The sequence below is a fragment of the Oncorhynchus clarkii genome, chromosome 17, assembly GCF_045791955.1.
Source record: "Oncorhynchus clarkii lewisi isolate Uvic-CL-2024 chromosome 17, UVic_Ocla_1.0, whole genome shotgun sequence".
Taxonomy (NCBI): Eukaryota; Metazoa; Chordata; class Actinopteri; order Salmoniformes; family Salmonidae; genus Oncorhynchus; species Oncorhynchus clarkii.
Genome location: NC_092163.1, coordinates 63,575,246 through 63,594,153, shown reverse-complemented (window position 1 = coordinate 63,594,153; position 18,908 = coordinate 63,575,246). Strand labels below are relative to the sequence as shown.

General features: G+C 40.6%; 1 non-coding gene across 1 annotated transcript; it reads left to right on the top strand.

The window, feature by feature from the left end:
* The first annotated feature begins 3,067 nt into the window (after positions 1 to 3,067).
* Positions 3,068 to 3,120, top strand: LOC139371723 (U7 small nuclear RNA). Its single transcript, XR_011627403.1, has one exon. It is a non-coding gene; the product is annotated as a U7 small nuclear RNA (small nuclear RNA).
* The last annotated feature ends 15,788 nt before the right edge of the window (positions 3,121 to 18,908 follow it).

Genomic DNA, 18,908 nt, shown 5'->3' with positions numbered 1-18,908 from the left:
TAGTCAACATAGCTACTATAACTAACATAGTTCCAGTGCTGGATAGCCTTATCCAGCTATCTAACATACATAGCATTCCTCTCTGTTTGAGTAGGCTAAATTATCTAGCTGTATTTGCTAGCAAAGTAAGTGGAAGTGAAAGAAATACAACAAAATATAGATAGGTTTCTCTCTCTCTGCTGCTTCTCATACATTTTTAAGAAATTAATTTGTCTTTCTTTCTCTTTGAGTCAACTACTTTTTACTTTTTACATTTTATGCACTGCAGTAGCTTATGCTTTCAGTACTAGATAAATTCTCTGATCCTTTGATTGGGTGCACAACATGTCAGTTCATGCTGCAAGAGCTTTGATAGGTTAGAGGACGTCCTCCAGACATAGTAATAATTACTGTTTAAGTCAATGGAAGGAGATGAGAACCCTGAGCCTCCTAGATTTTGTATTGAAGTCAATGCACTCAGAGGACGGAGAGTGCTGTTGAGGCTGCTGTAGACCTTTATTGCAAAACAGTGTTTTAATCACTTATTTGGTGACATATATTTGTTTCACTATTTCAGATCGTCCTCCCCTTCCTCTTTGAAGTTAATAAATATAAACAATTTTAAAGTGTTTTTAAAAACATACATATTTCACCTTTATTTAACTAGGCAAGTCAGTTAAGAACAAATTATTACTTTCAATGAGAGCCTAGGAACAGTGGGTTACCTGTCTTGTTCAGGGGTAGAACGACAGATTTTTACCTGGTCAGCTCAGGGATTCGATCTTGCAACCTTTCGGTTACTAGTCCAATGCTCTAACAACTAGGCTACCTGCTGCCCCTATAAAATATTGAATTCAGTTTAAATGTTGATGACGATAGTATATTCATTTATCAAGTTTTTTACATAAAAAATTGAACAATCAAAAAATTGATAGGTACAGTAGATGCAAAAATGTCATTTCAGCCTTTGGTGCCTGACCTTAAGTTGTGCAAATGTATAAGTCAACTTAAGGTCAGGCACCAAAAGCTGAAATTACATTTTTGCATCTACTGTACCTATCATTTTTTTGATTATTAAATTTTTTATGTGAAAAACTTGATAAATGTATATACTATCGTCATCAACATTTTAACTGAATTCAAAATTTTATAGGGGCAGCAGGTAGCCTAGTGGTTAGAGCATTGAAAGGTCAAAAGTCTAATTATCTGATTTAAATCTCTAGGGAAAGACACCAGTGTATATCGTGTTGCTTCCACCAAGTTGTATTTCACAACAGACTGTGGAGGAATGAGAATCTTTCACCAGTCTCTCCTCTGCTAAACTGTTTCAGAGTGCGTTTAAAACATTACCATTGGCATTTCGATGCTGAACCAGCCTACCGCTAGTTTAACACACATCTGTTCAATTATACCTGAGAACCTCCAGATAATTACCTCTCTTCCCTCCGGCTCCACTGAATTACTATTGATCCAGGGAATGTCAGAGTCAACCAGAGTTCATATCTCCACATCCTTATAAGAGAGATGTTGCTGTCACAAAATTCCTTCCTGCTTCTCAACTTTCTCTCCTCCTGTCTCTGTCACAAACAGAGATTATTGAACTATCGTGTGCTTGATACAGGTGAAACTGGTTTATGTCAATTAGTGTAACATCAACATTCTCAAATGTTTATGTTATTGTGAATTATTGACAGAAAGTAAATGAATCAGGGAAAGTCCCCTGTATAATACACTTTAAATGCAGTTAATAACCTTCAATGTGCACAGACAGCAGGAGGAGCCAAAGAGACAATGGTGTGTTAATATTATTGTTGGGTACATGGAGAATGGAAACATCTATTCTCTTAACAATGCATGTATGTATTTATCAAGCTGAGAGGTCCAGAGCGTGGGAAAACCTACAAACAGTAAAACCCTATTTCAGCAGCTTCACTCATTCACATTCACACACACTCACTCACTCACACACGAGCACACATGCACACACTAATTCTAGGACAGAGTGCTTTATTCTGACAGTAAATGACAGCAATGTTGGCCCACGAGGTAGAATATTAAGCCTTCTGAGACAATTGCTGAATTTTCTGCTTGCTAACTAAGACAGCCAGAGGAATTTACATGTGTGTCAATCGTCCGACACTTTTAATTGAATCAGTAAGAGCAATGACAGTAAGCAGGAGAATATGGATGCATGGTTGGATTTACAGAACAGAGCTTCAGATGTTCAACTTCATCAGATTAATTTATTAATCTGGAACCAAATATTTTCCTTTTTTATTTCTAATGCTCTTGAATCGATATTCCGTCAAACATATGGCCAGTAACCACGAAAACAAAAATAATTTCATCTCACAAATTACGCTTTTTTGTTCATAAGCATTTACAGAGCGAAAAAGACAGGATGTTCCAGTCGAGCAAGAGAATCTTGGGATAATACCATTACCTTTATGGGGAGTGAGCGGAAGCAATAGACCAATTTCCATAGCACCCTCCCTTGCTGATTGATTCAGTGATAAATCGGAGATAAATTGGAATTTAATTTTCATGTTACAGTGTATTGTTGTAAATGGGTCGTTCTTGAATTCTGGTGACATTTGCATCCCTTAGCAACCATGAAAAACACATCACCCACATGACAAAATACTACAGTTTATTACAGAATACGAAAGTACTTACTATATAATTCTGTAGTAAACGGTAGTATACTGTAGAATACTACTGTATAGTACACACTATAGTATCCCTCAATCATGTAGTGCCTACTATAGAATTTTTTAGTATACGCTAGAATACTATAATAAATACTACAATATTATCCGCAAAAAAAAACACTGTAGTAAATACTACAGTAAAGTCCGCAAAAACACTACAGTAAATACTACAGTAAAGTCCGCAAAAACACTACAGTAAATACTACAGTAAAGTCCGCAAAAACACTACACTTTTTTTTACTATAGTAAATACTACAGTTGTTAATTTGCAGATACCCTGCCCATTCCCCTCAGCCATATCCAATTTTGTGCCACCCATAAGTTAAAACCTACATTCCAAGTATAGACTATATATTGTGTTCCCAACAGGTTACAGAAAATGTTTTTTTTTTGTATTTCTCCAGTAGGTTTTCTCAAGGAGAAAGCCTGCATTTCTATGTCAAAGATAATGAAACCAAAACACTATAGTAAATACTTCAGTAATGTCTGCAAAACACTACAGTAAATACTACAGTATACTACAGCCTGCAAAAACACTATAGTATTTTTTCATGTGGGCATATACTGTATGTTTTTGTTTATATTGACTGTTAATCAATGATAAAAAAAAGTCCTTTATACTGCAAACCTTTATGCTTGCAGGGGCAGCAGGTAGCCTAGTGGTTAGAGTGTTGGACTTGTAACCAAAAGGTTGCAAGATGAAGTCCCTAAGCTGACAAGGTACAAATCTGTCCTTCTGCCCCAGAACAAGGCAGTTAACCCACTGTTCCTATGCTGTCATTGAACAAAATTAACTTGTTCTTATCCTGTGTGGGGAAGAGGGCAGCATTTTCACTTTTGGATAAATAATGTGCCCAAACTGAACTGCCTCGTACTCTGTCCCAGATCCTAATATATGCATATTATTATTAGTATTGGATAGAAAACACTCGGACGTTTCTAAAACTGTTTGAATCATGTCTGTGAGTATAACAGAACTTATTTAGCAGGCGAAACCCCGAGGACAAACCATTCAGATTTTTTTTTTTTAAGTCTGTCTTTTTAATATGTTTTCATGGGGAATCCAGAATTCTAATCGACTTTCCAGTTCCTACCGCTTCCACTGGATGTCATCAGTTTGTATAAATTGGTTGAGGTTTTTCCTTTGTGTAATGAAGAAGTACCAAAGCTCAGAACAAACGTCACTTTGGATATATATAGACGGAATTAATTGAACAAAAGGATCATTTGTGATGTTTATGGGACATATAGGAGGGCCAACAAAAGAAGCTCTTCAAAAGGTAAGGCATGATTTATATTTTATTTCTGTGTTTTTTTGTCGAGCCTGCAGAGTTGAAATATGCTACTCTAATTGTTTACTGGTGTGCTATCATCAGATAATAGCATCTAATGCTTTCGCCGAAACACCTTTTTGAAATCTGGCATGTCGGCTGGATTCACAACGAGTGTAGCTTTAATTTGCTATCTTGCATGTGTAATTTAATGAAAGTTAGATTTTTATAGAAATGTATTTGAATTTGGCGCTCTGCATTTTCCCTGGCTATTGGCCATGTGGGACGCAAGCGTCCCGCCTACCCCAGAGAGGGCATTAAATTAAAAAACTGTTTAAGGTATTTAGGGGAAGCTTGTTGAGCTATAGTGACATGTTTTGGGGATTTAGAGATAGCTATCTATTATTTTGAATGCTAGAAAGTGAACAAAGGTATTTAATATATTGTGTAGATCAACGGAAAAAAGAAGGCAATTAAAATTATATATTTTTACTAGTATAATGTGTCCCTCAGTTTTATGCAATTGGTGTTACCACCTTAAAAATCACTCATTACAACGATATACAAGGACCTTGAGCATTCTCTCCAGTGGCTAACTGTTATCGGAGGAGGGGTCTATTTTAATTTACTAATGTCATTAGTAAATAATTTTTAAAGGATTGATGACCTTAGATTTGAGCATGTGCAGCCTCCAATTCAGAAAATCCTAATTTACCTAAAAATTCTCATTGGTGTTACCATCATTGGTGAAATTACTCTGGTGTCACAATGTTATTATTATAATGGTATTGAAAAAAAGCTATAATTACATTTAAATACATGTATTTACATTTAAATACATTTAAAAAATGCCTTGCTCAAATGCCACCGTAATTCAAGAACTCCTAAACGGCATGAAGTTATAGAATTGTTTTAGTATACCATTCCAAGGTTATTACGAAATAAATACAGGTGCACTCCTATTGGTCTCTGTAAATCACGGACTCACTCAAAGACATGACGGTCAATGTTGACATTATTAGAGACCCTTTTCAGCAGAGGAACATTTTGTTCGGTCACATTGATTCTTCTCCCAGAGCCAGCCACGGGTCATCCTCCAAGGTAACCTTAAAAACAAATGTCCTTTTGATAGTATGGTTAGGGTATTATCAGTGACAGCTTTATACTGCTCTAATACAATACCTCTGCTATGCTGGAGCTACACCTGCTCATACAATAAATGCTGGGTCATTCCTTTAACTCTGACTGTTTAAAATCTTGATAACTTAGGACGTAGATGTGGTCGATACAGCTCATACTAGTGTACAGCTCAGAAAGAGATACATGGACAGAGTTAGACAGAGAAAGAAGCAGGAATAGAAATCCCAATCAATCTATTGCCTTATTTCCATGCATCAGAAACTTTGACACTTCATTGGTTATCTGGAAGAAATATTTTGTTTATGTGGACAGCAAGCCCCGGGAGTACATGCTAAAATCTCTGTAGGCTATGCAAGACCAGCTCTCCATATCCTGTTATACAAAAAAATGGATTTGCACTCTTCAAAATGAACTGTGTCCAATCGCCTAGATATGTTAATTTCATTGACTACAAATGAGATTATGGGCCCAGAAAACACCCGTAGCAAATCCACTTCATTCAGGCATAGCAGACACAACCTGTATATGGGTCTTCCTATAAATTAGGGTATACCAGTGAGGATTTCCTACACTGGACAACTTGTTCCAGCTGTTGATAAGTCATTGATAATAATTCATGTCATTACATTAAGATATAAGGAGGGATTAAAATTCACAAGTTTATTTAAAACCTTAATCCTTTATATGGTTGGTGTCTTGGCAGTTTTGTCCAAAATCGTGTGACATAAAACATTACTTTCTGTCCTTGCATTTATGGCAGTGTAAATTGTTGTTATAACATCAATAAGCATGAATCAGTTAAATTAGACATTGAAATCCTGGATCTACAGCAGCTGTCAGTGTTCTTTTGTATAGAGATCTCAGAAATGCAGTGTAACTACAGGTAACATTTTGTGTCTTATGTATCTTATGGGGTGAAAACAGCACACAAATCCAAAATAATAAATGTGATTGCAAAATCTAATGCTTCTAACCTTGATACTTAAAACCTAAATAAATACTGTGAATAATGTAGTTCTTCAATAAAATTATGCAAAATACTTATGGGATGTGCATTTGGTGTCTAGCTGATTAGTTACTGCATGATAATTTCACACATCATCATCTGATCTAGGAAGGAATTTTCCGAATTACATTCAAGTGTCAAACAGCTGTTGTGATAGCACATGCGATGCAACAAACGCCCAAGTGCTTGAAAAAAGGTGTCCATTAAGAATGTCCATAATATTTTGATCTCTCATTCGTTTTGACCGTGAAGACAATTGTGCCTGGATCCAGTAGTCAGGGGTCCAACTTTCACTGGGGATGGGGGATCATGTCCCCTTCACATTCTGAATTTGCATTTTTGTCCCCCACCGTTTTATCATTAAGATGTGATATAAAAAGCGACAACTGTGAGCTTTAGGACCATAGCGGTGGTAGGCTGTTTCGAGTGTTCAACCTGTTGGATTTAGGACTGCAAGGGAACCACAAGCTAAGTGAAGGCCAAGCTTCTGGAAGGTTGGTTGGACCTGCACGCGAGAGTTGAGCATAGTTCTGTGTATATGTGTTGTTGCGTATATGTGTTGTGCTCTTTCACCGAGTTGTAAAAGCAATCAGAGAAGAAACTGGCTACTCTTTATTTGACTGATGTAGCTGGCAAAGTAACTGCTGTTTAACTTAACAGAAAAAAACCTACCTAGTGTTTATTCACAGTGCTGAGCTAGTATTGTAACTGACTTGCAACTTTAGCTAATGTGTCATCCCTCTCGACTGAGGTGAATTAATTAGCTACACTAGCTAATAGCTACCACATCCAGCCTCTAGATGTCTGTCAGATGGCGATATGTGGCTATTATTACTATGTAACAGCTGCCGTTTGTATGGACATGTTTTGTTGCCATTGTTTTGTCCCATTTCAACAGAAATAAACAAACTAGCTTTCGCCATTTGATGTACAGTTAGAGAGAGAGCTGGCCAAATGTTGGCAAACCGTAGCTATTCTTTTTGACTCAGTCACACTAGACCTGAATCAAATGATGAAACCATGGGCCAAATGATTGAAGATTGTGTCGTGGAAATTCTTACACTGGGACACTCAGTCAATCTTAAATTAATCATTCTTAATTATCAGCACGCTGGAGAGGTTTCAACCAACTCAATTCACCATTGTACACATGTCAATCAGGAGCTGTCCCTGGGCAATCCGAGCAGTTGTCTTATATACGGCTATGCACAAACAAGTTATATTTGCCTGATTTATCATATTTAATTCATCATTACCGTTTTGTTTCATTCATGTGAACGACCAATACTGGTTCAAAACATGTGACAGACCAATACCTGATGAGGCTTCTTCTCTCTAAGCTGAGACCTTGAAACTGAGATCTTTCATTCTCATTCTCAAAAGAAGGTCTGAGTTTACTGCCAAATTGCAGCTACTAATAGTGAGGATTCGTTCAGTCAGCCACTTGCATGAACACAGAAAATGGAACAGCACATTAATAGAACACAGAAATTAGTTATAAGAAAAGCAAAAACATAAAACTACCCATTACAATTGATGCCCATACGGTGACTCGGTCTATAAAAAAGTGGTCAGATGAAGCAGATGCTAAACTACAGGACTGTTTTGCTATCACAGACTGGAACATGTTATGGGATTCTTCCGATGGCATTGAGGAGTGCACCACATCAGTCACTGGCTTTATTGATAAGTGCATTGAGGACGTCGTCCCCACAGTGACTGTACATACATACCCCAAACAGAAGCCATGGATTGCAGGCAACATTCGCACTGAGCTAAAGGGTAGAGCTGCCTATTTCAAAGTGTGGGACTCTAACCCGGAAGCTTATAAGAAATCCTGCTATGCACTCCATTGAGCCATCAAACAGGCAAAGCATCAATGCAGGGCTAAGATTGAATCGTAACACACTGGCTCCGATGCTCGTCTTATGTGGCAGGGCTTGCAAACTATTACAGATTACAAAGGGAAGCACAGCCACGAGCTGCCCGGTGACACGAGCCGACCAGACGAGTTAAATCACTTCTATGCTTGCTTCGAGGCAAGCAACACTGAGGCATGCATGAGAGCATCAGCTGTTGCGGACGACTGTGTGATCACCCTCTCCGTAGCCAACTTGAGTAAGACCTTTAAACAGGTCAACATTCACAAGGCTGCAGGGCCAGACGGATTACCAGGACGTGTGCTCCGGGTATGTGCTGACCAACTGGCAGGTGTTTTCACTGACATTTTCAACATGTCCCTGATTGAATCTAATACCAACATGTTTCAAGCAGACCACCATAGTCCCTGTGCCCAAGAACACTAAGGCAACCTGCCTAAATGACTACAGACCCGTAGCACTCACATTCATAGCCATTAAGTGCTTTGAAAGGCTGGTAATGTCTCACATCAACACCATCATCCCAGAAACCCTAGACCCACTCCAATTTGCATACCGCCCAAACGGATCCACAGATGACGCAATCTCTATTGCACTCCACATTGCCCTTTCCCACTTGGGCAAAAGGAACACCTACGTGAGAATGCTATTCATTGACTACAGCTCAGCGTTGAACACCTTAGTGCCCTCAAAGCTCATCACTAAGCTAGGGATCCTGGGACTAAACACCTCCCTCTGCAACTGGATCCTGGACTTCCTGATGGGCCGAACACCAGGTGGTGAGGGTAGGTAGCAACACATCTTCCACGCTGATCCTCAACACTGGAGCCCCTCAGGGGTGCGTGCTCAGTCCCCTCCTGTACTCCCTGTTCACCCACGACTGCATTGCCAGACACGACTCCAACACCATCATTACGTTTGCAGACGACACAACAGTGGTAGGCCTGATCACCGACAATGACGAGACAGCCTATAGGGAGGTCGTCAGAGACCTGGCCACGTGGCGCCAGAATAACAACCTATCACTCCACGTAACCAAGAGTAAGGAGATGATTGTGGACTACAGGAAAAGGAGGACTGAGCACTCCCCCATTCTCATTGACAGGGCTGCAGGTTGAGAGCTTCAAGTTCCTTGGTGTCCACATCAACAACAAACTAGAATGGTCCAAACACACCAAGACAGTCGTGAAGAGGACACAACAAAGCCTATTCCCCCTCAGGACCCAAAGATTTGGCATGGGTCCTCATATCCTCAAAAGGTTCTACAGCTGCAACAGAGAGCATGATTGCATCACTGCCTAGTACGGCAATTGCTCGGCCTCTGACCGCAAGGCACTACAGAGGGTAGTGTGTCCGGGCCAGTACATTACTGGGGCTAAGCTGCTTGCCATCCAATACCTCTATACCAGGCGGTGTCAGAGGAAGCCCTAAAAATTGTCAAAGACCTCAGCCACCCCAGTCATAGACTGTTCTCTCTACTACTGCATGGCAAGCAGTAAAGACAAAAAGTATTCTCAACAGTTTTTACCCCCAAGCCATAAGACTCCTGAACAGGTAATCAAATGGCTACCAAGACTATTTGCATTGTGTGCCCCTCCCCCTCAACCCCTCTTTTACACTGCTGCTACTCTCTGTTTATCATATATGCATAGTCACTTTAACTATACATTCATGTACATACTACCTCAAGGGGCCCGACCAACCAGTGCCCCCGCACATTGGCAATCCGGGCTATCTGCATTTTATCCCGCCACTTACCACCCGCCAACCCATCTTTTACGCTACTGCTTCTCTCTTTTTATCATATATGCATAGTCACGTTAACCATATCTACATGTACATACTACCTCAATCAGCCCAAATAAGCGGTGCCTGCATACAGCCTCGCTACTGTTATTTTCACTGTCTTTTACTGTTGTTTTTATTTCCTTACTTACCTATTGTTCACCTAATACCTTTTTTGCACTGTTGGTTAGAGCCTGTAAGTAAGCATTTCACTGTAAGGTCTATCTATACCTGTTGTAATCGGTGCACATGACAAATAAACTTTGATTTGATTTAATTTATTGTGCCATTTTTTCAGTGCAATGAAAGTTATTACTCAGTAATGCAATGTAACATTATTGATCTGTCAGTTTCCCGAGTTATTTCCCTACTTTTCACACTGACACAGTAATAAATAGATTTAACTTTACAGGCTTCACTGTAATGTTGCACAGTAGAGGACTGCCCTGGATCGATTTCTTCATCCTGCTCCTGCCTGCACCAGCAAACTTTCTGTCCGACTCCCACCTGCTACCGCAAGAACTGGTCCCAAAAGAAACTGCAGTCCCGCAATTATTTTAACAATATCATTTTAAGCATATGTGAAGCATGTACTGGGTGCGTGTTGGTGGCAGGGAAGTCAGGCGCAAGAGAACGAACTTGGTAAAAACGGAGTTGTTTAATAAATGCTGATAGAACTCCAAAAACCAAATTGTACAAAACAACAAAAATGGGTACAAAACCCGTCACACACCAACATAATACATGCACATCACACACAATCAAACAATCTCCAACAAGGACATGAGGCGAAACAGAGGGTTAAATACACAACATGTAATTGATGGGATTGGAACCAGGTGTGAAGGAAGACAAGACAAAACCAATGGAAAATGAAAAATGTATCAATGATGGCTAGAAGGCCGGTGACGTCGACCGCCGAACACTGCCTGAACAAGGAGAGGGACCGACTTCGGCGGAAGTCGTGACAGAAGCAGCTCACTTGCCAGCTATGGTCCCAGCCATTTTGCACCGTATAAGCATTATAAAATGTGCAAAAATAACTTAAGAAATAGGTTAAATAGGTTGAGTTTCTCACATGGCACTTATCTTTTATCTTAGTCTATCTGCATTACTGGGCTACATCAGCCAACATGGTAGATGTATTTTGAAGAGAGCAGAGTTGGAGAGACTTGCACTTTCTCTTGAGCTATTTTTATAGCCTACCTTTTACGAGCAGGGAGATTTTCAGACAGAGAAATATGGATGATCAATATTTAGGCCTTTCTAGGCAATGTTGTAAACTATAGCCTAATCATAGGCCTATATAGGAAGTACATTTCCTTGGAAAGATAACAGTCACATGCTTCTCCGTCAATGCATAGGTTAAAGTCTACTCTATTTAATTGAGACCAAACACACACCTGATTGCGCAGGTATGGCTACTGAACTTGAAGCAGCAAGAATGATGACAGCGACACTAGCTACGTTTTGCAAAGGCTTATAGGATATAGCCTAACTTTTAGGAAAATGATTTGCAGGTAGAGACAAATAAATGGGTAATTAATACTTTTTAAAAATGAAAAGGTGCAACGCTCGCTCACCATAGCCAGAAGAGGACTGGCCACCCCACATAGCCTGGTTCCTCTCTAGGTTTCTTCCTAGGTTTTGGCCTTTCTAGGGAGTTTTTCCTAGCCACCGTGCTTCTACACCTGCATTGCTTGCTGTTTGGGGTTTTAGGCTGGGTTTCTGTACAGCACTTTGAGATATCAGCTGATGTACGAAGGGCTATATAAATACATTTGATTTGATTTGATTTGATCTATGTGCGCATTATGCCTTTTCCTTTTCAATGATGATTACATTTTATTATTATCAATATTTATTTATAGACATTGTAGTAAACTACAGTATAGTCATATATAAGTTCGTATTTAAGTTAACTGCCACGTGATTCTCCACCCATGAAGGCAGCCTACTCGATTTCAATGAGACCACACATACTAGGCACACTTGAACCCAACTAGGAGAGGTAGCTAGGTTTCTGAATTTGAAGCAGCGAATTCTGAGTGTGAATAGTGCAAAAAATATGTGCTTTTAATACAATAGGTAGGATACCACATACAAAGCAGAAAGAGGACCTTTTCCAAATAATCTGTGGAACAACAAAATATTTTCATCCCAAAATCATCTGTCTGACCCCCTGCTCCCACCCGCAGTCCATGCAGCAATGATCTTTGGCAGGCATCCAGCGGGAATGCACAGTGCACAGTCAGTATACAATACTATGCTCAACATGGCTTAGCAGGATCAGATAGACGGTGACAGGGGTCCCAGCAGGGTCAGAAAGCCAGGGAACACCAATCTACGGAGCTGAGGTGAATTTTGCCATATATTAACAATATCAGTGAATGATACTGAGTTCCATCTTGAATTGATGGGTAGACCTACAGTACAGCATCTTAAAGCTACAGAGTGGGATCGGGGAATAATGATTATTTCAATTATTGAACCATTGATTCTATTCTTGGATAAAATAATGTATAAATGTACACAAAGGTAATTCTTTGTCATGCCTAATTTTAGGAGGATCAGAAGGTGACAGGGTCAGGCAGCCTGGGAAGACCAGTCTGTGATCGTCTCTGCAGCAAACACTGGACAAACCAGATGCTATTTTAAGGCAGTCTGACAATTCTCCAAAGTTGATTTACAAACTGTATCAATGGTTGATAGAGGCTTTTCCCAAAGACACAAACCACGTGAAAAAAAATGTGAGGAAGACCTGGTAGAAGCTAATGATGATGATGAATGGATATGTTTGAAATCCCAGTCCCATGTTTATATTATGTCAAACATAAATAACTGCAGTTTAAGACAATCCATAAAACGTGCTAAACTCAGCAAAAAAAAAAATGTCCTGTCACTGTCAACAGTGTTAATTTTCAGCAAATTAAACATGTGTAAATATTTGTATGAACATAACAAGATTCAACAACTGAGACATAAACTGAAAAAGTTCCACAGACATGTGACTAACAGAAATTGAATAATGTATCCCTGAACAAAGGGGGGGGGGGGGGTCAAAATCAAAGTAACATTCAGTATCTGGTCTGGCCACCAGCTGCATTGAGTACTGCAGTGCATCTCCTCCTCATGGACTGCACCAGATTTGCCAGTTCTTGCTGTGAGATGTTACCCCACTCTTCCACCAAGGCACCTGTAAGTTCCCTGACATTTCTGGGGGGAATGGCCCTTCCCCTCCACCCTCTGATCCAACAGGTCCCAGGCGTGCTCAATGGGATTGATATCCGGGTTCTTCGCTGGTCATGGTAGAACACTGACATTCCTGTCTTGCAGGAAATCATGCACAGAACGAGCAGTATGGCTGGTGGCATTGTCATGCTGGAGGGTCATGTCAGGATGAGCCTGCCGGAAGGGTACCACATGAGGGAGGAGGATGTCTTCCCTGTAATGCACAGCGTTGAGATTGCCTGCAATGACAACAAGCTCCGTCCGATGATGCTGTGACACAACGCCCAAGACCATGATGGACCCTGCACCTTCAAATCGATCCCGTTCCAGAGTACAGGCCTCGGTGTAACGCTCATTCCTTCAACGATAAACAGGAATCCGACCATCACCGCTGGTGAGACAAAACCGCGACTCGTCAGTGAAGAGCACTTTTTGCCAGTCCTGTCTGGTCCAGCGAAGGTGGGTTTGTGCCCGTAAGCGACGTTTTTGCCGGTGATGTCTAGTGAGGACTTGCCTTACAACAGGCTTACAAGCCCTCAGTCCAGCCTCTCTCAGCCAATTGCGGACAGTCTGAGCACTGATGGAGGGATTGTGTATTCCTGGTGTGGCAGTTGTTGTTGCCATACTGTACCCGTTCTGCAGGTGTGAAGTCCGGATGTACCGATTCTGTGCAGGTGTTATTACACGTGGTCTGTCACTGCGAGGACGATCAGCTGTCTGTCCTGTCTCCTCGTAGTGCTGTCTAGGCGTCTCACAGTACAGACATTGCAATTTATTGCCCTGGCCACATCTGCAGTCCTCATGCCTCATTGCAGCATGCCTAAGGCACGTTCACGCAGATGAGCAGGGACTCTGGGCATCTTTCTTTTGGTGTTTTTCAGAGTCAGTAGAAAGGCGTCGTTAGTGTCCTAAGTGTGACCTAAATTGCCTACGTGTCTAAGCTGTTAGTGTCTTCACGACCATTCCACAGGTGCATGTTCATTAATTGTTTATAATTCATTGAACGAGCATGAGAAATAGTGTTAAACCCCTTTATAATGAAGATCTGTGAAGTTATTTGGATTTTTACAAATTATCTTTGAAAGACAAGGTCTTGAAAAAGGGACATTTCTTTTTTTGCTGAGTTTATATGCCAGTGAAACTGAATTACGTGCACTCAGAAATGTACTCCTCTGCAGGAGTAATGATCATGCAATGATCATGCTGTTTAATCAGCTTCTTGATATGCCACACCTGTCAGGTGGATGGATTAACTTGGCAAAGGAGAAATGCTTACTAACAGCAATGTAAACAAATTTGTGCACAGAATTCGAGATAAATTCTTGTGTATATGTAACGTAGGCCACATCAGGCATGCTAGTCACATTATGCTGGCTTGCAAAGTGATGTTTCATTCCCATTGGAATCCAGCCAGAGTTAGGATATCCAACAAGTGGAATTTTTATCACCTGCAAGCTGGATTCAGAATGACTGCCAGGGTAGGGAAGATTGAATACTGAGACTACCTCAATCATCTAAACTGGAACAACCATCTCAGTAACGGGTGCAATAAGTCCAAATACTAATAGATTGGATTAGTTTAGAAAAAGGCATGCTATTTATATTTCTGTAGAATAAAATGTATCAACCAATCAACATAAATATACATGCAACATTTTCAAAGATTTTACTGAGTTACAGTCAGTCAACTGAAACAAATTCATTAGGCCCTAATCTATGGATTTCACATGACTGGGAATACAGATATGCATCTGTTGGTCACAGATACAAAAAAAGTAGAGGTGTGGATCAGTCAGTATCTGGTGTGACCACCATTTGCCACATGCAGCGCGGCACTCCGTCGCATAGAGTTGATCAAGCTGTTGATTGTGGCCTGTGGAATGTTGTCCCACTTCTTTTCAATGGCTGTGCGAAGTTGCTGGATATTGGTGGGAATTGGAACATGATGTCATACACATTGATCCAGAGCATCCCAAACATGCTCAATGTCTGACAGGTCTGGTGAGTATGCAGGCAATGGAGGAATTGGGGCATTTTCAGCTTCCAGGAATTGTGTACAGATCCTTGCGACATGGGGCCGTGCATTATCATGGTGATGGCGGCAGATGAATGTCACGATAATGGGCCTCAGGGTCTCGTCACGGTATCTCTGTGCATTCAAATTGCCATTGCTAATATGCAATTGTGTTCGTTGTCCGTAGCTTATGCATGTCCATACCATAACCCCAACACTTCCATGAGGCACTCTGTTCACAACGTTGAAATCAGAAAACCGCTCGCCCACACGAAGCCGTACATGCTGTCTGCCATCTGCACGGTACAGCTGAAACAGAGATTCATCCATGAAGAGCACACTTCTCCAGCATGCCAGTGGCCATCGAAGGTGAGCATTTCGGTTACAAAGTCGAATTGCAGTCAGGTCAAGACCCTGGCGAAGACGACAAGCACGCAGATGAGCTTCCCTGAAATGTTTTCTGACAGTCTGTGCAGAAATTCTTTGGAAGTGCAAATCCACAGTTTCATCAGCTGTCCAAGTGGCTGGTCTCAGAGGATCCTGTAGGTGAAGAAACCGGATATGGAGGTCCTGGGCTGGCAAGGTTGTGAGGCCGGTTGAACGTACTGCCAAATTCTCTAAAATGATGATGGAGGAGGCTTATGGTAGAGAAATGAGCATTAACATCTCTGGCAACAGCTATGGTGAACTTTCCTGCAGTCAGCATACCAATTGCACGCACCCTCAAAACTAGAAATATCTGTGGCATTGTGTTTTGTGACAAATCTGCACATTTTAGAGTGGCATTTTATTGTCCCCTGTGTAATGATCATGCTGTTGAATCAGTTTATTGATATGCCACACCTATCACATAAATGGATTAAATTGGCAAATGAGAAATGCTCACTAACAGGCATGTAAACAAATTTGTGCACAAAATGTGAGAGAAATAAGCTTTTTGTGGGACCTTTTTTGTGGGATATTTTATTTAAGCTCATGTAACATGGGACAAACACTTTACATGTTAACTTAATATTTTTGTACAGTATGCATGCAAAAACACAGATATTAAAACAAACAATTCAGAAAATCACCATGCAATAGAGCATGCTGAGAAATAATAATATGGTTCCATGTAGAACTCTTCTTACCTTCCAAAGAACCCTTCCTGCCTTCCAAAGAACCCTTCCTGCCTTCCAAAGAATCATCAAATAACTGTTCCTTCCTAAAACAGTTCTTAGGATGTTAAGGGTTCTAGGAAGAACCCTTTGCCTTACAAAGAACCCTTGTCTTCCAAAAAGTGTTATTCAGATCAAAACGTTTCTTAGTAGAACCCTTTTCCTGCAAAGAACTCTTTTGGAACCCTTTTTCTAAGAGTGTAGGTATCACATACACAGAAGAATATTAACTGGGTATAATATCTTTGAATGCTCTCCCACTCCACAGGTATCCATGAGCAGTGCAGCTTCAAAGACTATGAGAGATGATCACAGTGTTGAAAACAATGACTTCCATGTCCAGTGGGATACATTATATGGTGCATTATAATACGTTGGACAGATATTCCTTCTCACTCTGGTAAACATTTAGGCCTATAGCTCTGAACACCAAACCATGCTTGGACTACTACAGTACACTCTCAATATTGACCTGCCAAGAGCTCCCCTGTCATCAACACCCTATTGAAACCCAATATGGTCAGTCTTGGTTATTCAAGCTAACTCTCTTTATCCTTGCATTCATGACCCATGCTTGTTCTGTGGATGCAGTTTTTTTTACATGGTTACCTTACAATCAATACAACCCACAGACAGAACAATATGAGGCATAGGCCTACATGAGCAGAGGATATTTCCAAAACACAGCCTAAATCCACAAACCCACACATACTTAACTACCTGTACCGTTAACGGTTTTGGACAAAACTCTTATCGAAATCCACTCCAACCATTTCAGAGGCAATTTATGGTAACTCCAGCTGAAGGATGTATGTATGCTGCCAAACTTCCACTAATGACTTGGAGGCAGACAGACTGAGCCTCTGGCTACTCTGACAATAAACACATCCACCTGCATCGTTTCAAATGGCTCTCTGGAAAACAAACCTAACTACTTTTGACAACTTTAGATTGATATTATGCCATGACCTGAGGCTTATGTCGTTATTTTCTATGCATGGAGATCATAGGTATATTGTTTAATTGAAAAACACATTTTATGATAAACATGATAAGCACAGACTGGAATCTTATATCTTTGTAAGAAACATGGTAGACAAATTGACTTTGAGCCCCTAAAGCCTATACAATGGTTGAAAAGGAACAACTACTCTCTGCCTTCAACCAATGTTATGGTTAATGTTTACATTTATTGGATCAATGGTAAATATTGTTCTGGATGGGTTATGTTAGCAACACAGACATGCTACCCCCTCCTCCCCCTCCAATGATGGGTAAACTTTACATTAACATAATGTGACTGTGGTAACACAGCATACAGCACAAACAGGTATACAGCTCATGTGTCTGTAAAGTTTAGACTCAAAACTACATCAAAATCAGATAGGACCCAAGGATCAATTCCCCCTAAATTGAATGTCTCCCAGCTGAACATTTTTGCCAGTGTGTGTGCATTTGTAGGCAACCTGCCCCTCTGTCTCCGAAGCAAAGGCTATTGTAGCCTACTGATGTTACAAGTCGTGATTCAGAGTCGTGATTTTTCATTAGAGTAGAATGTATACAATAGTTATCACGATTCACATAGGATTTATTTCAAAAATGTAGGACGTGTTTTTAAATCTGGTGCTGCTCTGCACACACAAGTTTTAGCTAGCTAGTTAGCTCTAGTCCAACGTTAAGCCAACTATCAGAAGTTCAAGGACATTCAATGTTCCTCCGTAGAAGCCGCTCCTCCGTAGGTATAACTCAGATAATGCATGTCATAACAAGATGCCCAGCGCTTCAAGCTAAGCCTCCTCCTCTGCCCTCTCTCATTCTTTCCCCACCCGCATCTCACGCCCTACACTTGTCTGTACACATACCACATCGTACAGTATGGGCTTGATCTGATTTATTTCTAGAGAAACTGCAATTAGAAAATGCGCATTGGGCTCAAAGAAAAAATTGAATGAAATGGAACTCAAATAATTGAACTGACATCTGTCAAATAGTTATTTAAAAACAGAAAATAACCAGACATTTTGGTTTATCGCAGAGCACTAAAAAGTTATGAGATTCAGCCAGACTTCTCCCTCTTATTTATCTAAAGCCAACACTGACATCCTGGAATAGTTTATCATCTCTTCTTTCCAATGTACTCGTACATCTTGTTTTTCTTTCCTGCACCACATAAGAGCATGTCTCTTGTCAATGCTTTCTCTTGAGCTTATAGAAATTGAGAGGTAAAATGTTTTGATACAAGGCAAACAATGTCATATCAATTGCAGGCAATTCCATGAATGAGATTGAACATACTATTTGAGTTGCGCAAATTCCCAGACACTTTGGAAAGTGTTCGATGTAATTCTTACCACTTGACCCAGAGCTCTGAAGGTGAGTGCACTCAGCCCACACTCTCTCTGCACTCCAATGGCACCATAGTGTGTGGCGGCAGTGAGGTGGCAAAGCTGAGTTAGCTAGAATCACCTGGAGCAGTGTGGAGTCGGTTGTTTGGCTGCTTGAGGAGGGGGAAGAACTGAGCAAGTGTGTGATTACTCAGACCTGCTGAGAGCGCCCTGGTGTACCTGAAGGGTGGCAGGGGACTTATGGCAGGGAAGGACCCGAATGGTAGATGCCAACTAGCATTAGTCACACCCATTACTCACACACTGTCTCCTGGCTGATAAGTGACTGTGCCACAGACATCTTCATACAAGGGTTCTTTCAAAACAACCTGTACAGAAAAAAACACAGA